We start from the raw sequence: 27,686 nt of genomic DNA, 5'->3' as shown, positions 1-27,686 counted from the left end.
TGCTTCTATAAACATATCCTGATTGCCAGTGACATACTACTTTTACATATAATGGGATAAATGACAGCGTACTTGGGCCTATGATGTAGACACCAAACCAGTACATAGCCAAATACATGTTGATGGATGTGTGGGAGGCCTACGATATCAGGTAGAGCTGACAACTGCACAGACTGTTGCAGAATATCCACAGTTGTGCCACCTAATTATGGCATAGTTGTCATAAAACCTATTCTTTGTGCTAAACTACTGGCAATTCAGTGCAGATTGAAGTTACAAAATCATGACAGACAGGTCAGTGTCACACGTCATACCCATCTGAACACACATGTCCATGGGAATCCTGTGTAACACACTGTATGCATGCACATATGTCTTGTGACTACACCTGCTATAATAATGAGTCAGTAGCACTATCTATGACATTCCGAGCATGTGTGACATTTGGACACCCACAGTCCTAGCCTAAAGTCTACTCTCTTGCATGGCAAGTACATGCTTGCCAATACAACATATAAATAACTAAGCCCTGCAATGTACAGCAGAACCGGGTGCTGCTACTGCAGTCACTGCCACCCACATTAGCACGTCAAAGGCTTGTAGGGTGGGACACATGTCATAAATATGAATAGGGCTCTAAATGTCACCTACCACACTCTGGATGGCACTATTACTTAACAAATGTACCAGAGCCACATGCCTCACCTGGACTGTTATGGGTACCGTCACCCTGGCTATGTTGTGACAAGAAAGCTGACACTGCTCCCTCACTGACATATATAGCTTGCTGTCCCCCAATGTGTTCACAATCCCCAGTATGACTCTTGGCCAGAATGCAGCAGCTGCAGCCTGCACCACATGCAGCAGTATCTTCAGCTACCTACTATAGACCTACCATAGCTCTCAAATACCTAGAAAAGGGCATCCACACAACACCCATACATGAAGGGGGGGAAGGGTCAAGTGACAGGGACATGTGTCACAGTCTTCCCCAACAACCATACACAGCTGATAGACCAGTGGCAACTTCAGCAGCATGCCTATTCAGATAAAAATGACATATGACACTTACATCTGTCTGTCTCTTAACTGACCCCAACACACATTGTTAAACAGTAAACTGCCACAGAATCAGAAAGTCTGTTAACAATGGCCAAACATAGCATGCAAAACTGTGCACATAACACATCAGTCCAAACAGTGGTCAGTATTTCTACCTACTCTCTGCAATGCTGTAGTCTCCATACCTCGATAATGTCCTCCTCACAGGCCAGGAAAGGGGCCAAGGCCTACATGAAGGCCTTAATTATAGCACTGTCTTGCCATGCCATGCCTGAACCTGATTGACTTCTTCAAATCAGTCTCCAGAGCCATGGATAAGGGTAAGGTGTCCACACAGCCTATCTAGACCTCGCCAAGGCCTTTGACACCATCCCCCACTCTGGAATCATAGATAAACTTACTAAGCTGGGCATTAATCCCTACATCACCCAATGGGTTGCCAACTGGCTTACTGACAGAACCCACACTGTAAAAGTAGCCGACTCCAAATCCAGCTCCAGACAAGTGACAAGTGGAGTACCTCAGGGTTCAGTCCTGGGACCGCTCATGTTGGCATCTACTTCTCTGAAGTACAGGCCAACACTAAGGGACTCTGGCTAACAAAGTTTGCAGATGACTGCAAACTGGGAGCCATTATTGAATCCCCAAATTATGTGGATACTCTACAAAAGGGCCTTACAGAAACATATGCTTGGTGCCAGAGCTATGGGCTCAAGCTCAATGCCAAAAAATGTATAGTTATCCCCTTTGGAAAAAAACACATACCTGTGAATTACCACATAGGTGGCAGTACACTAAACACTGAAAGTGTGATAAGAGACTTAGGGACACAGGTGGAAAGTGGTCTCACCTTTGATAACCACATTTCCACAACAGTCAGGAATCCTTCTACGTGGCACACCTCATCACTAAGGGCTTTTCATCTAGAGAAAAGGAGGTCAATGTCCCACTGTACCCATCCCTCATTAGACCCATTATAGAATACAATGCCCCATTTGGTATGTACCTCTCAAGACATCTGCAACAACTGGAAAGGCCACAGAAATACCTCACTAAAAGAATCACAGGCCTAAAGCAGATGCCCCACGCTGACCGCCTTAAAAAACTCCAGCTATACTCTGTCGCATATCGTCTATTCAGAGGCTATCTCTGCTTTCCATGCAAGGCCATGTCAAACCCAGAGCTGTTGGACATGCTACACTTAAAGAAATCCCAATCCCTCAGAGCCACAAGATCCAGGGATCTAAACCTTGTCATCACAATAAACAAAACATGCTGGAAGGATAGATTCCTGACCCAGAGACTCCCCAGACTATGGAATAGACTGCCCATACATGTCAAGCAAAGTGCCTTTTTGGCCCTCTTCAAAAGGAACCTTGACGATTAGATGGGAGAAAGGAAATTCACCCCGAGGATCACGTCAGTCACACTGCTAGGCAGGGGTCCAGGGAAGTAAATAGTGTGGGAAGAAATAGCCAGGAAATTGTTATGGCTAGACTTGTATAGGCCCTAGGGCTGATAGCCTAGTACCAACCTATGAACCTATGAACCTATGAACCTATGAAATGCAACCCAGCTGTTTTGGATGCAATTAGCAAATGTGCATCAAAGTTTGCTGCATAGCCAATCACCTCTTCATGAGAATTACCTACAAAAGGCAAGCTACTGCCTATGTTAAACAGGTCTGTGACTTTCTTCATGAAGATACACTGTGCTATCCAAGGAATATACCACTGGATCTCTGCACACAAAGGAGTACAGCACTATACCAGTAACGTAATAGAATTCCCTATGTAATGGGATGCAGATAGGGGGATGCAGCCATGGGAAATAGGGATTACAACACTAGGGTCTGTAGAACATAACTTGGAATGACACGTTGCTTTTAGTCAGCTGTCCAGCACCTACAATCTAACCTTTTGTCTCTGTCTGCTGTGACATAGATCACAGCTCTGGGTCCCGAGTCCCCCCAACAATCGTGGGCACACATATGAATGCTACTGGATTGTGTATTACACAATAGTGACAGTAAGTAATGGTGGATACAACTGGCATATTACATGATGTACTGTCAGTCAGTTCCTCTAAGTCTGTGAATGTCACACAGGCATAGTTCACGCATTGTCCAGGTGTCCCCAACTGTTCCTGATGTACTCTGGCTAGGTCACTGTGTACTCAACACCTGTATCTCATTGCCTGAGAGCTATGGCTAGCATACCTGTTGACCCCTGTAGCAGGACAGCAGGTAATAGCCAGATGTACTGGGGGGGCATAGGCTCCGCATCAGCAACAGAGTGTACATACAGAGCATACAATATAAGGGAATGAATGCAGTACCAGATATTAATGTACCATAACTGTTTTCTGAGGGGTTTGCCATATGACAGCCAGATTCCCCACAGTCTGCAAGCAACCATTACCTATTGTCCAACTGTTTCCAGACATGCACATTTGTCTGGTGGAGGGTCAACATATATCAGGCACATGTACACATTTTGCAAATATCTGTGTACTGCAGATGTTGGACACCTACAAGAAAGGTAACCTACACCACAGTTACAGTGCTGTCTGTAATTGTGTAGCACAGATGTTGCTGCAATGTCCCCATACACTTGTAGTACCACTCACCTATTTGTCGGATGACGGCTGCATGGCATGTCACTGGGATGTCGCCCATAGGGGACACACCACAGTAGATGGCAGTGATGGGTGTGGACACATAACAACACAGTCTGTCACAGCACACCGGCCAGAACAGGTATACCTAGGATCATACAAGGTTACTAGGCCACTGGTTCTGAAGCACTCATAAGCCTAGCCCAGAGTTTAACCCATGCATATGCAAGTCAGCACCCAATGCCTGAGTCCAACAGGGAACGGGTGGTATCCCACGTGTCTATGTCCTGTTAACCATCCAGTTATCCAGGTCTCACTTGAAAAGGTGTAAATAGCTACCCTGGCAGATGTGGACATGGTATCCATTTCACAGCTGGGTGAGTGTGCGGGACACACATCTGACCTGCCAGCAAGTCCTGTTGATGTCACACCAGGTTGAGGGTGTGTGTGGGTTAATAGAGTAGAGCCTGACTTGCAGTTGTGCAGCAGTCCCATAAAGGTGGAGTCTGTGATCACCTTGTATGACAGACAGAGGTTACCTTTGAGGAGTCTGTATGAAACTGGGTAGAGGGATGGGCTAATTTGTGTATGGTCAATGTGTGAGGCCCTGGTATTCCCTGCTAGGGAACTTCTGTGACCTCCACAGCTGCTTCATGTGTTTTGCAAGGTAAACGACCACAGGGGACGTATACTCAATAATGGTCTTTATTGGGAGGAATACAAGGATGTTGTGACCCCCATATCCCTGGATGACTTCCCATTATGAATGAGGTGGGCCATGTAGAAGGTTTTCCTTACAATGGAAGCAACATGGTGGGCAAATGTCATGTTGCCATCAACCTGTGTGTACATAACCCTCTTGAATGATTGTGTGCTTAGGATGTTGTTAGTACTGTGATAATATGTGGGGATGTCACTCTCCCCAAAGGAGATGAAGCTGCATGTCGTGGTATGCAGCCTGAGGCCATGTTCCTGACACTGGTCATGTGTCAGGGTGAGACCCTCTTGGTAGATGTCCTCATCACTAGGGAATCCAGTGACAGCACCCAACATGCAGTTGTCTGCAAGCATAGTTGGCCATAGCCCAATGGTTGTGCTCTTGCACCTCAGAAGAGAGTGCATCACACAAAACAGAGACTCAAACACAGAACACCAGGTTATGCTGCTAGTTATGGGTCTACTGCTTAGGGGTATTCCCCTATGTGGACTAGGTGGGTCCTGTCAGTGTTCCAGTGTGCTACCCATCTGGTGACATATGGACTGATGCCTGGGTGGGATCATATATCTATTATGGCCAAGTGGGGAATATTGTCAAAGTCTTTGGCCAGGTCAATGTAGGCAGTGTGCACTGTCACCCCCTGTCCATGGCTTTGGTGACTGTGTCAAAGAGGTCAACCAATTTTAACAGACATGATCCCCACCTTGACAAAGCCTAACTGTGTGTGATGGTGTGTGTGGAGGTTGCCAATGTCCTTCTTATTGAGGCTCACTATAAACTGTGAGAACTCCAACCCCCTCACTCATACAGAACAGTGCAGGGCCCAAACTTTCAAAAAGTACAAGGAAAATCAAAAAAAGGGCCAGCACTCCGAATAAGCTCTCTTGCATAAAAAGTTTAGTTCAGCTCAAACTTAGACATAAATGCACACCAAACACCTCAAGGGTAAAAGTGAAGCATACCGGTTTTGACAATCAGCCTTCATCAGTGCACTTACACCATTGATGGATCTCTGGGCATTTGTGTGCTGGCATGAGTACATCTTCCAATGCATGTTTGGGTAGTTCAAGAAACTCAGGATCAGGGTATGGACCCGAATCCTGGTACAGTTGATCAGGTCCATATAGGCAGAATGGGTTTCCTAGTCACATGTGGGGGCCAGTAGCTAGCGATGATTTGGATAGGTTTCTTGACAATGGTGAACTGCCCATGCAGTGTCCCCTGTGTATATTACTGCCTATACAGCCTGGAAGTGTGTATGTCTTTCATTTATAGTGAAACCCATGTCCCATGGCTTTAACGTCCACACTTTGAAGTCTTACTGTATGATAGGATGGATGACCATGTAAGAGTGGGGTGCTCTCTGCAGCTTTGAACCATGTGTCTGTGACTGCACAGTCAGCATTTCCCAAGGTTAAGAATGCTTGCAATGAGTGCAGATTCATGTTTAAACTTCTAGTGTTTATCAGCATGCCCTTCAATGTGTGATGTGCTGACAGTTGTATGTTGGTAGTGTTAACCTCATCATGTCTCTTAATAAAGGCACTATGGGCATGGCAAGAACCATTGCCAGATGCATAAAGGCCAGTTGAGACAGATGGAGGCCATCTCTGGCAAAGCATAATGGGCTGTTGCTTATATCATCCCAGGCTCTCAGATACTGGATCCCGTGGAATGGCACAGGAAAACAACCCAATTGTTAAGGTAAATCATTTCCTGATTGAATTGCGGCATCATTCTGGGTGACAGTGGAATGCTGCATAAGGCTAGGGACATACTTGCTTGGGACACATAATTAGCATGCTCAATCATATTGCACTGCATACAGTCCAGATAGGTACATGTCAGGTCAGGCATGTCAACATGGACTGTGACACACTCATTACAGTACCTGCTGTTGGGAGACAGCAGTGCGTATGTGACATGGCAGATTCTGGCACCTGGCAGTCAAGTAACTGTGACCTTCCCCATATGCAGCTTGGTGAGAGGCACATCTGTGTGTCTCACATTGGAGTCTCCTATGACTAATATGTTTTATTTATGGTGATGCCTCCATGGCTGTGGGACACAGGTGTGTAGCTATGTGTGGTATGTGCTGTGGTGGGCTCCTCTGTTAGTGGATGTGTGTGTTGTGGATCTAAGCATATGTGGGTGTGTGTTGTATAGGTGTGGGTGGTGTGTGAGGTGTGCTGAGTGTGATGACAACCTATTCAGTGCCGGATATGTGGCCTTGACAGGGAGAGACCATGGAGTGTAGGTTACTAATGTCATTGCATCTCTCAAAAAGTGTGTTCCTTGGTGGTGTTTGTAGATGGTTGTCTGTGTACATGAGGCAGTTGTTACACTGTGCCAGGATGCCCATGTCAACAAGACTGGCAGAGGAAACTGCACGACATTGTGCAGCCATATATTCTAAACTCTGAGGGATGAAGTGCAGGGAGACCTAAGGGGTGGGCCTACAGCCCAGATGCTTAAAACAGGAGAAGGAGTCTGACACCACTGCATATAATGTAGACAGGCTATAAACAAGCAGTAGTAGGTGCAACAGTAAAATGCAGTGGAACACCTAAGAGAACAAGTAGGAATTAGCAGGAAACAGCAAGATCAGGAGGGCAATGCATGATGTATTGTCACTATGTTGCTGATAGCCACATACCTACTGTGGTAATAAATGGTGGGGTATGATGTTGGAGTTAGCAGAAAATATTTCTGGCAAATGAGGATGTGCAGTGTGTGTAGATAATGGAGAGCAATATATGTGGTCCTGTGATGTGTTCCCCTCTTTTTGTCTTTCAGGTATGATGAACCAATGTAGGAACCCACCATTATCTGACATGGCGAATGTTACCATACTTGATGGACTAAGACTCCATCACCAGATCCTATTGTGGAGGAGTCACAATAATTAGCAACAGTGTGCTGCACTGTGGGCAGACCTCATGACATTGGTCAATCTTGTTGGGCAAGGAGCTATGAGCAAGTCTGACACCGTGCCACAGACATAAAAATAATGCATGGCAAAGGGCCGTGGCTGTGGCCAGGGACCATGCTGGCACTGGTGGAGGGCCTGCAACACGACAACCACTCTCCGCCACAGAGGAGTTCCTGGCAAACCTGGCTCCAGCTACCAGTTCACAAAGATCCATCACACCATATATTATGGAGGTGGGTGGAACAGCTTTCACAGCAGAGGAGCATCCAGGTAAGCCTCCTGTGGTCATTGCATTAATACTGTAGCAGTCATAGTGGCAGCCTCTGCATACCTGTACATGGATGTCAGGTTATTCTGCATTTGTGGGGGGAGAGTTTGTAATACACATGTGCGCACATATTGATAATGTCAGCAATGTGGGTGGAATCACAGTTCATACTGTACATGTTGATATATGCACATATTATCCTGTACCAATGCCACATTTAGTCTGCTGACAGTACCTTTCTCCCACAATTGCATAGGTATCTTTATTGTGGCCGGAGTCCATCATCCTGTAGCCGGTGAGTGTGTAACAGTATTTCTATGCCTCATCTATACCCTAGGCATGTTAAGGGCTGCCATTTTGCTGTGGACACAACTGTTAAGCTTAGCCATATTGCAATACTTGTATCTTCAGTTGTGGAGGGGTTCACTGCAGTGCATTACATTGCCAATCACAGTAGCATATTTGCAGGAGCTGTAACATATTTGCATGTAGTTTTGTAAAGGTCTAGGCAGTCTGCTATACAGGGGGGCATTAGTATGATGGAAAAGGGTACACTGTGTTAAAGGTGAAGGTCCATCACATTCACTGATATGTCACATATCTCACAGGTGTATAGTACTAACAACATTAACTGGATGTAGCTGCACTGCATTTGTTAAGGGACTGTCTTGTCTGTGGTTGTTGTGGTCTGCTTCTGTGTTGTGTATGAATCAGAAAAAAGGTGTGGTATATATAATGCAGTTGTGGCACCTCACCTGTATGTATGTGTGTGTGTGTGTGTGTGTGTGTGTGTGTGTGTGTGTGTGTGTGTGTGTGTGTGTGGAGTAGCAAACATAATAGTGCAGGGAGTAATGTAGTCATGTTGTTTTCCTCCTCACAGTTGACCATAAGGGTTGGACTGCATCCCCATCACAACCTGATGTCAGTGTCTCATCAGACTCTGGTGATGATAGTGGCCATAGTGAGGCACAGATGGTGCTTTTGGGGGCTGAATCTGTCCCTCATGTTGGGATCCCACTTCCTCCCCCAATGTCCCTGCACATAGTCAGTATGCCCACACATACCCAGTCCACTGCAGCCACAGATATTAGACAGTCTGAGGGTGGTGGCTTTAAACAGGAGAGTGTGGCAACTATGGCATCTGTGACTGTGGACATTAGACATTGCCAGGGAGCTGGTGAGTTCATACACAGACAGATTGAAAGGGGTGCTTGAAGGAGGACTGCTGGCCATCCACCATGTGTCAGAGATGTCTCAGCACGTGTCACCCTTCACATGTTTCAGTCCATTCTGGAGGCACAGGCATGTTCTGAATGTAACATCAGATGGATGCTCAGGACCATGGGTGCATCACTGCCTGGCATCTATGACTTCATCCATAGCATAGGTGATGCCCTACATCAGTTCACCGATGTACTGAATAGACAGAGGGGTGAGACATTATCACTCTTTAACTGTGCAATGTCCATGCTGGAAATGCAGTGGGAGTAGTGCATTGGAAATTTGGATGTAGGTCAGCAACAATGTCAGCTGAAAGCCCACGTGACTGTGCAGTCACACTCCCATAGTGGGAGTACTACCAGCACTATCAAAGGGGGGTGCTGTACACACCACAAAATGGCAGGCCATGGGCATGTAGTCCTGTGTGGTTCTGTGAGGGACGCCGACCCAGCAGATACCAGTCACCATCAGCAAGTAGTACCACATCTGACCCTGGCCATGGTGGTACCATTGACACTCCTGGTGGGACCAGTTCCCATGTTTATGTCCAGAGATGGTGAACTGTACATTCTGCCATGTACGGCCCACAGCTGTTCAACATACCCTCATGTAGGGCTAGCACATATCTTGGGTGTGTACGTGCACACACTCACACATCACTGTCACATGCAGGTCACCACAAGACACACAAAGTTCCTCTCCAAGGCCCAGCTGACTAGTACCCCTTCAGATGTACACACACATACACACACACACACACACACACACACACACACACACACACACACACACACACACACACACACACACACACACTCATACACACATACATGATGTCCACTGTGTGGCACAGCCTAGGCCTCTGGCAACCCCCCCACCACACTGTGTGCATGTGATGATACCTGTTCCACATCCCTGTCATCCATTTCATCGATGCAGGAACATGCTAATATGTATCTGATGCACAGGGTGACTATAGTACAGTTACTGACAGTTAGTAGTGTATTAGTGTTATGCCCTGTAAGGTGGTATCTGCTGGCATGTGTAATGAGTACACATCACAGTGTATGTACCTTTGTTCCATTATGGTGCTTTGGTGTTAGTACTGCTGATTGGCCGTCATCTCCCAGACCTTTTGTGTTTCTGTTCTGGGTGTCTGTGTGTCAGTGCTGCTGAGAACTGCTGCCAGTGCAGCAGCTCAGGGTGGCATGGTGATGACGCAGGAATGTGATGCCAACAAGGTATGGCTGTACATGTGCATGGTTAACTAGGTGTGAATGTGTAGGACAGTGTGTCAGGGACAATGGGGGCAGACAGAGTAATCTTGCATGCATACATGTCACCTAGGAGTTCAGTAGGATCATAGGTTCATAGGATCATAGAAGGTTACTATAGTAATGGCCCTTGGTCCCTAACAAGCCTAGCCATTAGTTTATCCCCAACAGAATCGTCTATCTGCACCTGTTGCCCCTGTCATTGAGGGACACAGGTGGGACCCCTGGGATGGATATGTGGTATCCCATCTGCATCTATATCAGAAGATCAAACACTAAAAAGAGTGAATGCTCTTTTATCGAACTTAAAAACATGAAACCTTAAAATATCGAAGGAACAGATCAGCAAATTTTTTCCCAGGGAAAAAATTCACTGATCCAAAAAAAAAATGTACATGCAAAACAAAGTGGGGCTTCACCCCCCCCCAACTTAAATATACCAACTCTGAGATCACACCACACTGGAGAAAACAGCAAAGTCCAGAGAACAGCCCATCGATTTTTTTTCCTGGGAAAAAAATCGATGTTCCGTGCCTTCGATATTTTCAGTTTTTGCTTTTTAAAGTTTGATATAAGAGTGTTCGCTAATTTAAGTGTTCGCTCTTCTGATAGGAACCCTCCCATTCACTCATCATGGTTGCACTTGATGAGGTCTGCATGGTACTCTGTTTGACATGCATGGGAAGTGCATTCCTGGGGCAGGGCAGCCTCTGGGAGACAAAGCTGTCTGTCTGGCAGATTTTGTTGATGTTGCCTGTCAGATTCAGGCCTGTTTTGCTGGTAATGGACTGGGACGTAAACTCACATATATGGGGCAGCTGTTGAAGGGCAAGGTCCAACACTGGGTTGTAGGTGTGCCACAGCCCACCTCTGGGCAATGTGTCCGATACCGAGTGTGGCACTACTGATTAGAGGCTGTCTGCATGGGACAGGTGTTGGAGGGTATGGATTACCTTTGTAGGTATTACCATGGCCTTTCTAGTTGGTGCAGATGTCTGGATAAGTACATATCAAATGGCCCATTGTACTAAATTATTGTTCTACTGGCTGAGGACTATACAGAGGTAATGTCCAACTTTTTTCTGAATGCACTCCCTTTACCTATGAGGTGCAAGGCCTTTCTGACCACTGCCACTGCATGAGTACCCAAGTCTCTCAACACAGGTTGTGTGTTGATGGGGCTGCCAATGATGTGGAAAACAGTGGTTCATGTCCTTGCTGTATGGTATGATGGTATGTTTTCTAAATTTATCTTGAGGCCAGGACCTTGGCACCAGTCTGTACCCAATGTAAGACCCTGGTGTGGTGTGCTAACATAATTTGGTGGGTCAATGGACAGCACACAACTTACAGTCACCACAACCTTAATCAGTACCTCCATATGTGGGTGGTAGTGGTTAGCATTTATGCCTAGATACATGTGAACTATTTAGGGGCAGGAGCTACCCACAGGAACTTGACATGTATGCATATTGAACACACAAAGGCAACACAGAAAAGGGTTGCCACCTTAACTAATGCCCAATGTGGGACACTTCTTGTAGTATTGTGAGAGTTATCAGGACAAACCATACCAGCTGCAAGTGCAAAGGCCAGAACTTCTCTTTGTCTGCTAATATGACTTCTTATGTTTGAAACATTCCCTAGGTTATGCTATGGCTCAGAACATTCAGGTGTTTCTGATGTAAAAATGACTGGTTTATGCAACTATTACACACATGTAGGAAATGTTTGTTGTTTTACACTCTTGGGACCTATACATTGTGTTAGTTGTTTTCACAGGACACACCTGGCCAAACATGGTGTACAACCTGCATGGTGGGACAGGAGTTGGGCCTAACACAGTTACACTGCTGGAAGTGGATATAGGTACACACTCACACACATACAAACTGCTCTTGTTGAGTAGAACTCTTACCTGTCAAGTTGTACATACTATAGCACTACATACATATAGCATGCACCATGGGCGCTACAGTGCACACACACACACACACACACACACACACACACACACACACACACACACACACACACACACACACACTGGCCTTGTTGAGAGTAGAACTTCTACCTGTCTAGTTGTACATACTATAGCACTACATACACATCACATGTGCCACAAAGCTTATATGTTTTGTAGTGCTGGACACAACTATTCAGGTGGATGACATCTGCAGGTGTTGTAAAGTTTGTCGCTGGGGGGGTTAACAGGTTTGTACAGGCCCTTAAAATGGTATAACCATTGCACACAATAGGGAAGACAACCACACTGCTACAAGGGGATATGCATGCATACACACACACACTTACACTCACAAAGTTGCCAGTTTTGAGATTAGAACCCCTACCTATCTATTTGTATGTACTATAGTGCTATGTACATATCACATTCATTACAGAGCTTATGTGTCAGGAGAGTGTCTAACTGTGCACCTAAGGTGGATGACACCAGCAGGCCCTGTAAAGTAATCCAATGTGGGGATTAACAGGCCCTCAAAATGGTATAAGCATCATCAAAACAAATTCTGGAGAGCTACACGCTCTAGAGATATATACCTCACCCCAACGATAAATAGGACATGCTGGAGGGATAGATTCCTATCCTAGAGACTCCCCATGCTTTGGAACAGGATTCCAATATACAACAGGCAGAGCCCCTCACTAACACTCTTCAAGAGAAACCTTGACGGGTGGATGGGAAACAGAAAATTTACCCCGGGGATCACTGCAGTGGCTCTGCTGGACAGTGGCGCAGGCAACTAATGGCTCTGCTGAACAGAGGCACAGGGAACTAATGTAAGGGGGTGGCAAATGCCAACACATTCTGGCTAGGCTTATAAATGCCCTTGGACAGATAGCCTAGTACTTACCTATGAACCTATACACACACACACACACACAACACACACACACACACACACACACACACACACACACATGCACACAAGACCGACACACTGCTACAGGGGATATGCTTCACACCCACACACATATACACACACACAGTTGCCAGTTCTGAGATTCCAACCCCTACCTATCTAGTTGTGTGTACTATAGTGTGACATACACATCACATGCACCACAGAGCTTATGTGCCTGGAGAGTGTCTAACTGTACATCTAAGGTGGATGACATCAGCAGGCCCTGTAAAGTAATCCAATGGGGGGATTAACAAAATGTATTGTCATTGCACACACATAGGCAAGAAATACAGCAGCAAGGGGATATACTTACACACACTCACTCCCTAAATTGCCATTTGTGGGATTAGAATCACTACCTATCTAGCTGTAAACACTATAATGTGACATAGGTATCACATGTGCCATAGAGCTTATGCATTTGGATATTGTCTGCCACTGGTGATGGGGTGGATGACATCAGTAGCTGCTGACAGGGAGGCTACTGTTGTGGAGGACACTAGTCACAGGGCCATGAAATGAGTGACCATTGCACAGACATAGGCCTGTTGGGAAAGTGTATTCTGCTGTATGTGGAATATATACACACACACACAAGTTGGCTGATGTGAGATGAGAACCCATACCTACCTACTATTACAGACTAGAGCTCACCATACTATCTACATGTGCCACTGGTTACAGTTGGTGTGCAAGTGGCTGCAGCACTACACTCTATGCCTTTCTGGGTCTCTCTCTCTCTTGCTCTCTATGTCTCTCTTCCCCTCTGTCTGCCTCTCTATATATGATATACACACATATATATATATATATATATATATATATATATATATATATATAATATATATATATATATATATATATATATATATATATATATATATAATATATGCTATTTATATATATGTATCTATATTAAACTCAACAGATCCAGCTATATCTTATATGTGCCACATACGGATAGATAAGGGTAATCATGGGCTGAGTGTAGGAGCATGCCCAGGATGACTATCAATACTTACAATGAGACTCAAGGCCAGACCTACCTGTACTCCAGTGCAGGATTTTGTGTGCTACAGGCAATTGTCTGCTAAACCTGATTAAACAGTCCAGCACCTCCATGATATAATGCCTAAGGGATTTCCTGGCTGTGTGCTGTCCATAATATCTGACCTATATCTATGTTTACAGACTGTATTGGTCTGAACGGAGTTTTGCATAATATGCCTGATACATTTTAAATAGCGCTGTGATTTCTTGGTACGTCAATGGCAGATCATTATAGATTGATGTAAGCAACCGCTGGCAGACATTTGACCTACCAATTCCATACACTGCAGGGAACCCATGCTACTGTACGAACTGCTCTATTCTGCACTTTCTTCATTTGTCTGGCCAGTAGTTCTTCCTTTCCCTTATATGTGGGCCTTTGTCCTGCCCTGCTCCAGTTCCTGGCTTTGTCCACAGTTGCTGTTCTATGTAGTTGTAGGTATGCTGTGACTGGGATAAGAGATGTAACACCACACACAGGGTTACGGACTTCACACCCCTGACTGCCCTTGTTTTGAGGTTGTCCAGCATTGCGCCCCATACATCTACTCTGGTCCTCAGACAGTTTGTGTTGTACTGTTATTATAAGGCTATATGTTGCCCATACCTCTCAAACTCTTACAGTCAAAAATCTGGACAGGGCCATATATAATGGTGGGACACAAGCCCAAACATGGGGACAATATTTTAATATTGCTCTTACAGATGTAGACAGTTGGTAGAATGGTTTTGTATTAGCATGTACTTTCTGATGGGTACGAAGTCTGCATCCCGACTGTCTGTCATTATTTTCTCACAGCAACCTTTATTGATTTGCCAATAGTTTTCCAGAAAACTGCAATGTTATGACAAACAGAACAGATATATGAGACATAAATGTGGGCATTGTGAAACTCTGTGCATTTGTGAGGTATGGAAGGTGCCACTGACGTGTTGTAAGTACTGACACAGTTATGTGACAGCCTTTATATCCTGGTGCTACACTGACTTATTACAACATGCTGTTGTACTAGCCACCATCTAGGTTACTCTGAGTTGTGTATTGTCCATATTTGTGGCCCCCTAACTCTCCATTGTCTCTGTCATTGTCCAGCTTTATTGCAGAAAGAAATACTGACATATGGACAGTCTGTAGAACTCCTAGCATAGGTGTAGTTCACATGCAAAACAGGAGGCGCAGTCAGTCTCAAACCATGTACCCCATCAACCATGGTAATGTACTTAGCCCACTAAGCCACTTCAGCCACCAAACTGTGCAGTTTACGTCCTGACACTATCAAGCATGGACATACATAATACATTGACCCTTGCATATTGGGGAAATGGTACATGTCAGCAGGTTGATTGGGGCAGCCCAGGGATTGTTTGGTCTGCTGCTATTACTTTGCAAACATGCTGTTACTGCAGTGGTATGGGAACATGGGTGTGCTGGGGTAGCGGACTGTAGCACTGACAGTCAAGCACCTGTCCTGTGACCTCAGCTTGTAATTCCCTGGCATAGTGCAGTGGGATTTGCTGGCATGGGGCCTACTGCATATTATGGGTCAGCCAGTATTGAACAGAGAGTTCCTGTTGTCCCACACAGCTGTCAGTTCTTTGCAGCTATCCCGGTAGCCCACTCTATTCCCTTGCATACATGTGGAAGGTCCATATATATGCTACCACAGTCTACTATCCCATTAATTTGTTGTACAGAAGAGTGACTTACCTTGTGCCTGCAGCAGTTGGGATAACAGTGCTTCAGGGCTGTCTGTGCCTGATGCATGCAGTACACAGCCAATACATGGTAAGATACAGGTGGTGTGGTGTGGCTGGCATCCTTTTTACTATGTATGTGAGTCAGAGTGAGGTGCCAGTTCCTAGGACCCTAGGTTATCAGTGCATGTGCTATGCGTTGCCTCTTTGCTAAGGGCAGGGCATACTAGGCATGCCTATGACTGCCTACAGGGACAGGCTCAGGGGGTTACTTTTTCAAGTCCCCCTGTGGCTGTGAGGACCTTGGCACTGGTGGGGGGCTGTGTGTCCCTTCCCTATGATGTTCTTGCCGCAGCTGTTTCCGCAGGATCATATTGTGTAGTATGGCACATACTTTGAACATGTGTGCACATGTGGCTGGAGAGTACTGCAGGGTTCCACTAGATATATCGAGGCAGCAGAACTGTGACTTGAGCAGCCCAAACACATGCTCTATGATGTTTCTAGTTTGTGCGTGTGCCTCATTATGGCATTCCTTTGTGGGTGTGTGCGCATTTCTGATGTGTGTCATCATCCACAGTTCCAGTGCATAGCCAGCATCTTCCAGTAGATAGCTGTATGGGATGCCCACCCAGACAAACATCTGGTACAGCTGTGAGGCATGCCAGATGTGGGAGTTGTGATAGCTGCCAGGGCTGCCAGAACACACATTTGCGATAATACCCTGGGCATTGCACATGACCTGGCAGTTGATAAAGTCATACCCCTTGTGGTTGACATAGACCCTACACTCTTTACTGGGTGGTGCTTTGATATGCATATGATTGCAGTCTATAGCACCCAGTACCTCAGCATAGTGTGCTACCATGGGGAAGAGATGCATATTGTTTACCCTCTCCTCAGGGGTGCAGGGTAAATAAATGTGCTCACTGGCATGTGCTTGCATAGCATCCAGGAACTGGTGGAGTACCCTGGATGCAGATGCCTGTGAGACTCCCCATTATGTCCCCAGTTGGTCTTTGAAAAGTAACTGTAGCTAATATTCTAAGGGATACACATACCTTTGTTGCCACTGTGATGGGTTCCCCTTTGTTGGCTCTGGGTCTGAGCTGAGGGGGACAGAGCTCAGTGAGTTCTTGTAGTATGTCCCTGTCCACCCTGTAGCACTTTACTATCTCCAGCTCATGTAGCCCTTGGAAGGTTACCCTGGGCCTGAGCACTCTTCTCCTTCTCGGTCTGGGCCTATTGTCAGCATCAACATCATCACTGACCTCAGCCTCAATCACATAGAGATGTAGCAAAACAGCAGAAGCCTCTACCATTTTGTCAGTTAAAATTCCCAAGTGTGTACTCCAATAGTGCAGAGTATGTGTGAAAATCAGATTGTAGTGTGTATGCATACTATGTAGTGGTTCATAGGTTCATAGATTGATACTAGGCTATCAGCCCTAGGGCCTATACAAGCCTAGCCATAACAATTCCCTGGCTATTTCTTACCACGCTATTTATTTCCCTGGACCCCTGTCTAGCAGGGTGACTGATGTGATCCTCGGGGTGAATTTCCTTTTTCCCATCCAATCATCAAGGTTCCTTTTGAAGAGGGCCAAAGAGGTGCTCTGCTTGACATGTATGGGCAGTCTATTCCAGAGTCTGGGGAGTTTCTGGGTCAGGAACCTATCCCTCCAGCATGTTTTGTTTATTGTGGTGGCATGATTTAAATCCCTGGAGCATGTAGCTCTGAGGGATTGGGATTTTTTTAAGTGTAGCATGTCCAACAGCTCTGGGTTTGACATGGCCTTGTATGTTAAGCAGAGATTGCCTCTGAGTAGACAATATGCGACAGAGTATAGCTGGAATTTTTAAGGCGGGCAGCATAGGGCATCTGCTTTAGGCCTGTGATTCTTTTAGTGAGGTATTTCTGTGGCCTTTCCAGTTGTTGCAGATGTCTTGAGAGGTACATACCAAATGGGGCATTGTATTCTATAATGGGTCTAATCAGGAATGAGTACAGTGGGGCAATGACCTCCTTTTTTCTGGATGAAAATCCCTTAGTGATGAGGTGTGTCACATAGAAGGATTTCCTGACTGTTGTGGCGATGTGGTTATCGAAGGTGAGACCACTGTCCACCTGTGTCCCTAAGTCTCTTATCACACTTTCAGTGTTTAGTGTACTGCCACCTATGTGGTAATTCATGGGTACATGTTTTTTCCCAAAGGGGATAACTATACATTTCTTGGCATTGAGCTTGAGCCCATGGCTCTGGCACCAAGCATCTGTTTCTGTAAGGCCCTTTTGTAGAGTATCCACATCATTTGGGGATTCAGTAATGGCTCCCAGTATGCAGTCATCTGCAAACTTTATTAGTCAGAGTCCCTTAGTGTTGGCCTGTACTTCAGAGAAGTAGATACCAAACAAGAGCGGACCCAGGACTGAACCCTGAGGTACTCCACTTGTCGCTTGTCTGGAGCTGGGGTTGGAGTCGGCTACTTTTACAGTGTGGGTTCTGTCAGTAAGCCAGTTGGCAACCCATTGAGTGATGTTGGGATTAATGCCCAACTTAGTAACTCTATCTATGATTCCAGAGTTAGGGATGGTGTCAAAGGCCTTGGTGATGTCCAGATAGGCTGTGTGGACTGCATTACCCTCGTCCATGGCTCTGGAGACTGATTCAAAAAAGTCAGTCAGGTTCAGGAGACAAGATCGGCCTTTCACAAAGCCAAACTGGGTGGGGTCCATTATTTGAAGGTTGCCAATGTCCTTGTTTATAAGTTCTATGATAATATGTTCCATGGCCTTGCAGATCAGGCTTGTCAGACTGATGGGGTGGTAGTTCCTTGGATCCAAGGTGGATCCCCCCTTGTGGAGTGGGATAACTGTAGCTGTACGCCACTCAGTGGGCATGAAGCCTGAGGTGAGGCTATGATTAAACATGACACTTAGGTGAGGTGCCAGTTCATTTTGTAGTTCATGTAATACACAGCCCAGGATGTCATGTGGTCCCATAGATGCTGTATTCCTAGCTTTGGAGAGGGCGTTTTTTACCTGTGTGGCCATTATTACCGGAATCTGGCAATCTTCCGGTATTGAGATGGGCCCTTTAGAGGGTGAGAGGGGGGTGAAGTTGGCACTGAATTGATCTGCCAGGATATTGACAATATCCTTGGGATCAGTATATTTAATGCCATTCTGTTGTAGCTCAGAGCACATCTGAGCATTGCCATTTAGATTCTTGACATAGTTATAGAATGCCTTGTGGCTGTCTTTGGAATCTTTGGCAATTTTATTTTCATAACTAGTTTTGGAGGATTTTATTAGGGATCTCAGCTTCTTACTCAGGCTGGCAAGGGAGTTTTTTGCATCCTGGGATTTTCCTCTTTTCTGCAACAGTTTCTTCCTTTTGTTGTAAAGTTTGTTTATGGCAGGGGACCACCAGATTGGCTTCCTTTTTTTGGAGGAGAGCATCTTGGTTCTATTTGGGATCGCACAATTCATGCATGAGTGGATGTGCTTGTACAGTGCCTTAGTGTAGGATTCAGCAGTCATACTTTCAGCTCGGGTGGACTGAAGTTTGTCACTTCTGACTTGAGTAGCATGAAGTTGGTTTTGGAGAAGTTTTTTATGGAGGCTTCCTTACTCGGGGGTGGGGATGGGATGTGGATGTTAAGGGTGATTAGCTTATGGTCAGACCTGATCACTGAGGGGGTGACCATAGGTGTGGAGCATCGATTTCCCATGTTGGTAATGACCAGGTCTAGGATATTGGAGCCCCTGGTGGGAGTATGGATTAATTGATTCAGAGCATTGGAATTTATGAATTCCAAGAACCACTGGGCAAAGGTGTTGGTACATGAGTAGTTTTCCCTGTTAATGGCAGGGTAGTTGAAATCACCCAGTATTAGGGTGTTTGGTTGTATCTTAATATTTTCCAGTATGTTTAGAAAGGTGTAGTGAGAATCTTGGGGCATGGTGGGGGATCTCTAGCAAGCTACAGTTTGGATTGCAGTCTTACCTAGTGTTAGTTGCACCTGGAGAATTTCAGATGCATTGTGTTGGGCAACTAGCCTGGTGGTGTGAATATCCTTGGTGAATATGGATACTCCTCCACCTTTAGTGTTTCGGTCCTGGTTTGGTGGCCGGAAAATGTGGTAAGAGTTGTAGCCTGGTATTGCAGGGGTGCTCTCTGGATCCTTGAACTAAGTCTCAGTTACTGCACAGATATCAATGTTCTTCATTTTTAGGAGTGCCTCGAGAGAGTGCATTTTGAAGTTTGCAGCCTGTGTGATTGGCTCATTATGCTGCATTCCAACTGATAAGTATAGCATTGGGGTTTTGAATGGGCTAGTGTCTGCTGAAAAGGGTTTATCAGTCATTTCTACCTGATTGACTTTCCCAGGCTAATTTGTTTTCCTAATTCTTTTACTGCTAAACAGTGTGCAAACCTGCAGTGCTAGTGTAAACAGTGATCAGCAGTTTTGACACTCCTCCAAGCACAGGCACACTCAGCATTTCTTAATCCAGCTAAAACACATGCCATGGAGCTAAACACTGCTCAGCAGCATCAGACACGCCCCCTCCTCTGCTTAGCTGTGCTTAGCTGAGAGCAAATGGGTGTCGCTGAGCTCCAGTCCACTTACACATACCATGACACACCCCCTTTTGATGTCAGCTATCTGTTACACTACTATCTACATGGTTCTAGCCCTACCACAGGTTGTATCTGCAGACACTGTAGCCTTTTTTGCTATTCAGTAACTCCAACTCATTTACATACAGCTAATTGCGTATACCCTGGATACTTCCCTACTTTAGGGTCTGCCTCATTAGCAACCACTGACACCTGCCATTGTAAGACTCCACATGCTGGGCACTATAATACAATATTTTTGCAAATGTCTAATTTTCATTTTTTTTTACATTTTTTATCATTTTTTGCCATAATGGCATGTTTGCGCGTTGCTGCATGCACACAAATGTAATATATGTAGTAAAATAATTTATATTTTTTAATGATTTGCATTGCTTTCTGGACTCACTGGCCATAGTTTAGGCCATTTACATGCTTATAGTGCCATATCCACCCTTTTTGTTTGGGCCTTTATAGCCCCTGTTTAAAATTTATAGTCCAGAACATGGTTTTTGTCCGCGTATATTTCTTACACCAACACAGCACCTACACAGGTGCCTTTCTGCTTACTGTATTGCAAATCAACCTCATTTGCATGAATTTCACCAGCTTATGAGGTGATTTGCATTCCGCAGACACTACTGCATGCCCCTCCACCCACTTTACTAGATCGCTCAGTGGCCATGTTCTATGTTGGGGCCATGCCATTATGCCTACACAGAGAATCTCTCCGTGTAGGCTTTATTGAATTGCCCCCAGAGTCAAAGTAGTTTAGTGTAACAGCACAGTGCAAACTGAGCTACATGACAGCTGATGTTGTTAATGGATTATTTATATTGTTCAGTTGTTGGGTCTTCTTTCAAAATGAATGCAAGAAACATTATCACACTGCAACCTGACTGCTGATTGGCTGAAGAGTGTAATTCATGGTAGAACACTACTTGGACTTTTCCACAAGTATTGTTTATTAAATCAGCTAGTCTGGACATCCCTTTCAGACATGACATAGACCATGGGAATTTACATTTACATAGTTTCTAGAAATAGTATGTTATTTTCTAGTATTGGAAATAAAAGTAACAGCAATTTCATTGGCTATGCAAGCATCATAGCAACAGCAGCAAGTGAAAAATAAAACATGTTGTCAATAATACAGTAACAGCCACGTTATTTACAAATGTATTCAGCCATTCATTCTCTACTACAGAAAAGAAATCTTGAATGGACACACAAACTACAACATGGTTAAGTAAAGAAAATGTAACCTATTTTTGTCACAATACAACAAAAAGATTTAAACTAAGTGAGAAGAGGAATGCTTTTTATATTCCGAAGCGAGCTCAACAAAAAGAGTAACATTAAATAGTTCCATACAATGCACTATGGCTAACATACAGCCTATGCAATCTGTTAACTGTATGTATCTGTGAAAGAAAATCTCTGCTGTGCATTGAAGATAATGAGATTACCAGTGGTGGCTGATGACTTCAAATTAAAGGGGGGCTGCAGGAGACAGCTGAATGGGTGGGGCCAATGGGAAGGGGTGTGACAAATTAGAAAGGGGTGGAGCTATGCTCAAAACCACAACAACTGGAACTTTAATTAAATACACTGCCCTGGGTGCCAAACCGTCATTATGAGAGTCCAATCAAGATAAAATAAAGTGTAGAAGAAAAAAATATTTCAATGCATTGGCTACATGACAACTTATTTAATATCTAGATGGAAACACAAACGTTGTGAGGCATGAAAAAATAAATTGCTTTTTAAATACATTACTGGAATGCCAGTCAAAATCAAGTATAAAAAAAAAAACAAGCAGCACTCAGCTCAAACCACTTCTCCTTGGACTGCAGTTCTAATTATAATTTATATTCAGCTTTATAAAATGCCAAGTAACATGCTGAAAGTAGCAATCTATGTGATAACCCCACTTATACAAATGTTTCTTATCCAAAAAAGACCTGCTGCCTGACAACAACTATCGACTTGTTTCATGGAGAACACATGATCAAAGTAAAAAATGAACAGCGAACAAGAAACAAGCTCAAGATAAATTGCTTAAAGGATTACTGCACAAGTTATGGACCACACATGATAGATTGGCATTCTGTTTAGTTTATGGGTAAAGCCTGCAAAGATAACTACAAGTCTCCAACAAATGCAATGAGTTTCTGAAAATACTGTAATCCTGTCCTTTATTACAAATACTGTCATATGCATTTAAATACCTAAGGCTTATACGTTATCTAGTTATGTAAATATTCTCTGCATGGCAACAATGAAAAGGCTTTCATTGTTGGTAATTCTTTAACAGTATGCTTATTAAAGCTTACTTGCATCTTACAATCTCCGACAAGCTTACCTGATGGTCATTAAAGCATTGCTACTTTAATACAGAGCAACAGGGCACTGCAACAGCATGCATTTTCTGAGTAATAAGAAGCATAAATCAACAGTATAAAAATATGACTGAAAACCAGAACATTCTGCAAAATCAAGGCCAGATGAAAAGCCATGGTCATACTTGTGGTCTACTTTGGATGGTGGAATGCCCTGCACACTTATACTGCATAACTGCTCCTTGCCTTGCTTGGACACATCCAAAACCACTACAATTGGGAGTGGAGTGCAACAAGTAGGTCACAATTTGAAATGTCTCTGGCTGACGGTGATGGCTCTGACACTCATACCTCTCAACCTCAGAGCAAGAAATCTGGACAAAGCCATACACAGAAGTGGGACACAGGCCCAAAAATAAAGACATTTTTTTAAATATTGCTCTTATAAACCTAGAAAGATAATATAATAGTAGTAGGTCTTGCATTAGTATGACTTTTTGAAGGGTATGAAATCTGAAACTCAAATGTCTGCCATTATTTAGTGACTTCATTCCTAAATGATTTGGCAGAAAACCACAAATTTTATGAGGAACAAACCAAAAATAAGAAGCAAAAATCTATTCATTCTGCAAAATTCTGGACAGTTGAGAGGTATAGTTCAGCCGGGACTGTCTGAGATTGCTGCCCTTCCCCCTCACAAAATCATGGTCGAATGGAGCATCCCACCTGCAGCCATTCCAATGTCCCATTCCTTGGTTATTTTACCCCATTTGCCATAAACACTGTAATGTGCATACTGCTTTACTTTTGCGATGATATGGATTTCATTTGAAAGTTTTATTTTATATTTTACAGCATAAACCCTAATAGATATCTGCTAAACAAAGCAATGCAGTCTGGCAAGGAAAATAGACTTAGCATTAAAACTTCTCTGCCCTTGAAACTCACATTCATTGAAACAGCAGTGAAACCCACATTCAAAGAAAATACATTTTGCCAGTGGCAGGTAAAGATTAATTTTGGGCTGTTTTCAAATCAAAGGCCCCTTAAACACGAAACATACACATGCTCTTTGATACACCTTCCTGACTGTATTAAATTATATTCCTTGTACAATACAGTACAGTTGTTAAGAGGGCATTTTAAATTTATTGTTTTGAACATTTTTCCAGTAAACAATGAAACAAAATGCATGCACCAATAATGACAAAACTGCCCAATTTAGAATTCAAACTTCTACAGTCCACCAGTATCAGTAAATATGCACGATCTCTGAAGAAGTAAAAGTCATCTAAATAATTCCACATTAAAGAAATCTGTTAACTAATGAAGAGGTTACTGCTAGCAAACAACTTTATATGTCATTGTTTCATCTACAAATAAAGTGCCTGTTACCCTTGAGAAATACGTTGCCTATGTTGCATTAAAAAATGATAATGCTAGAAATATCACAATAGGGAATGGATGGCAAACTAATAAGAGGTTCATAGTTACTAGGTATCTTTGCCAAAGAGGACTGCAGCATCCATCGCCTTTACAACAGAGTACAGTATCAGCAATTGATTTACCTACTGTGGGAGTAGAACCCACAGCCTTCTGCATCAAAAGCAAGTACACTACCTGTTGTGCTATTTACAATGTAAGCAGACTTGCCATAAGCAGCACTAAACATTTGTTCCCCTGCAGCTCTCAGCTCCTTATAAAATCTACTCAACACTCAGCTGTATCTCTGAGTTTTGCAGCACAAGAAATATGGAAAAAGCCAAAATTTATTGGGGGGGGGACAAAAGCCCAAAACCAGGGACACATTTTATACATTGCTTTATAATGTTGGAAAGTTTCTAGAATAAAATGCTGTGTTATCACCATACATTTCACTGCCAAGTATTGAACCCAGGATCTTGTGCAAAACAGCCAGAGCAACATAACACTATGCCAAATAATCTATTTTTATGAAAGAAAGGAAGACTGAAACTTAAATGGCTACCATTTAGTGAATTCAGTTCTCACCATAGCTGTCAACATCTTAGCACAAAACACCTGAACAAAGTCAATAATGGGGGAATACAGCCCCCAAACATATTCAGTGAGTTCAGTTATCACTATAGCTCTCAACCTTGGCACAAAAAACCTGGATGAAGCCAATAATGGGGGAATACAGTCCAAAAGATAGGGACAAATACCCACTGAGGACACCAGAGCAAACCCACACAAACACAGGTAGGACATGCAGACTCCACACAGAAGGCACCCAAGCCAAGAATCAAACCAGACAACCCATAGCTGTCAGGCAACACTGCGACCACTGCACTACTGGCTGTGTTAAGTAAAGTAGCAAAAATACAGAAACCACAGATTTTATGAGGAACAGAACAAATATGAGGCAAAAATCTGCAAATGCTTTACAAATGGTGGTGGGTAGGGAATTCAGGCTCTTGTCACTTAGGCCCACAGTACAGGGTTCACGCTTTATTCTCTACCCACCACCATGAAGCTACTGGGGCATTACACACACTTTGAGATTTGATTTATACACAAACACACACCTGGGAAAGGCTGGGCAGGTTTACTAGTTATGCCCCCTTCTGCCTAGGCCATAAGGTAGTTATCACTGCCACCAGAACCACTTATCAGCTACTTTAAGGTCCTTCCCAAAGGGTGACCAATCCTACTGTGTAATGTTACTATTATCCAAATGGTAAGTGTGACCAAGAGCAAGGCTATTTAGGAGTGGCCTGTACAGTGTCAACAAATACATATGCAAGTACTCTAACAGCTTAAATATATCTCACAAATATCAGCCACAAAGATAAAGTATATTTAATAGTAAATAATAAAAGAACAAGACAATACTCAATCAACACAGTAACTGCAGAGTTCAGAATCACATGAAATATTTTAAAACAACATTGCAGGACAGTCTCAACTAAATACAGAAAACATCTATACTAATCTTTACTTTATTCCTATCTATATGTAAGAGAGATACTATGCCCTAAGTCTTACTTACAGACAACACACAGGCAAAAGTGCTGATGATGGATGTTTCCATGTCAAAGACAAAATACAAAATGTCCAGTCTCTCTCTGAGAGAGTTCTTAAATTAATAATCAACATTACTGCTGGAACGGCTAGGCTTGTATAGGCCCTAGGGCCGATAGCCTAGTACCAACCTATGAACCTATAAAACAATCACAGGCCTAAAGCAGATTCCCTATGCTGGCCATCTAAAAAAAACTCCAGCTATACTCTGTTACAAATCATCTACTTGTTCAGTAAGATGTTTGCTATATGTAGTTTTGTTTAATTTAATTGCAAAGGCTTGGTATGGCTAAAACCAAATTAACATTCTAATATGGCAATTTATATTGAACTGCCATGGAACTGTAGCAGGAACAGTCCATTGCATGTCTGTCTACAGAATGCATTTGCAGAAACTTTGATTTGATTTGATTTGAAGAATCAATTTTGGAAGTTATGTGGAAAAAACAACCATTTTTCCATATTGTACTTAAAATGGGAGAGAGCTTAGCAGGAATATATTAATGCTTTGAAATGTAATAAACAATTTAATCCACAAATGCAAATGAGTATCCTGGAGGTACATAATATATGCAGAACTGTAGCTAGCTTATATAGTTCATCATGGCCATTCCTGATATAGGGCCATACACCCCTTACCTCTTCAAGTGGAGAGCAAAAAATTGGAATTTGGCTGCCCTCTGCAGCAAGTCTAAACCCCTCTCACCGCATCAGTGAAGAAAAAAGGAATACTTATTTAAATTGTATCAAGCTTATGAAGTGGCAAAATCCAGGTCAACAGTTCTTAATCTTACGTCCACCACTTTGCACCAAGGATGACTACCCCGTTTGCTGAACAAAATAAATATGTAAAAACAAAATTTAAAAATAACACATGAACAGAAACTTACACAGAAAAAAAACTGACTAGCTAAGGAGGCTTTCAGAGTTAAATGATATATGGAGGGTAATGTGCTTAGTGATAACAACAGCATCTGCACTGAAAGACAGGTAGTAAGGATTCCACTCAGAGACACCCTGGGTAAATGGCTGCACATTTATTTTTAGTTATTCCTACCAAATTGCTGTGTTTGTACTTCTAGCTAAATAAATCTCCATGTATGCTGCTGTTATATTCTAGTCTCCACTTAAAAAAAAAAAAAAAACCCTGGTTCAGATTTGGCTGAACTGAGTGAATAAAAATAAGGAATAATAGCTTTTGTTACAGGTAGTCACTTCACATACCCAAAAGCAAATGTGAGGACAATGCGTGCAGGCTTGCAGCCACTTAGATCTTATAGTAAAGTTGCCTTTGCATTTGTTTCCTCACCTGATTTCTCCAAAATTATGAGTGCAAAACAATTTTGAAAGAAAAGACTAGTCACTTTAAAAAAATATTTAGAATTATGTAGAGTACCTCATATAGTAATTTATGTGTATATGGAGAGAGAGTGAGAGAGAGAGAGTGACAGACTTACACATTTGTAAGCATTCCCCATAGATAAGCAAGTGCAACAAGTTAGATTGTGTGAAACATTCAGACTGTAACTGAATCTGAACCCTTGCAGACTGCACTTTTGTGTGTTGAAATTACTTGTAAACAAAGCAAGTTTCAGAGTAATTAAAGTAAGTAAACGTTAGTAAATGTACTGCTTATACTGCCCCTACACACACACACACACACACACACACACACACACACACACACACACACACACACACACACACACACCCTGTTTCTGTACTTAGCTATGTCCGTCCTCCGTAGCGATCCTGCATCCCACACACTGTCCTTCATAAACACCCTACCTGTTTCTGTACTCAGCTTCCTCCGTAGTGATCTGATTGGTCCTCCATAATGGCCCAGCTCCTCTGTAGTGTACTACAGCCATCCTCCACAGTGATCCTGCAGCCCGATCGGTCCTCCATAACCCGCGC

Source organism: Protopterus annectens, chromosome 1.part0 (assembly GCF_019279795.1).
Source record: "Protopterus annectens isolate FY-2018-M chromosome 1.part0, PAN1.0, whole genome shotgun sequence".
In the NCBI taxonomy this organism is placed as follows: Eukaryota; Metazoa; Chordata; order Ceratodontiformes; family Protopteridae; genus Protopterus; species Protopterus annectens.
The sequence above is the reverse complement of the archived record's forward strand: the minus strand, read 5'-3'. Positions refer to the sequence as shown.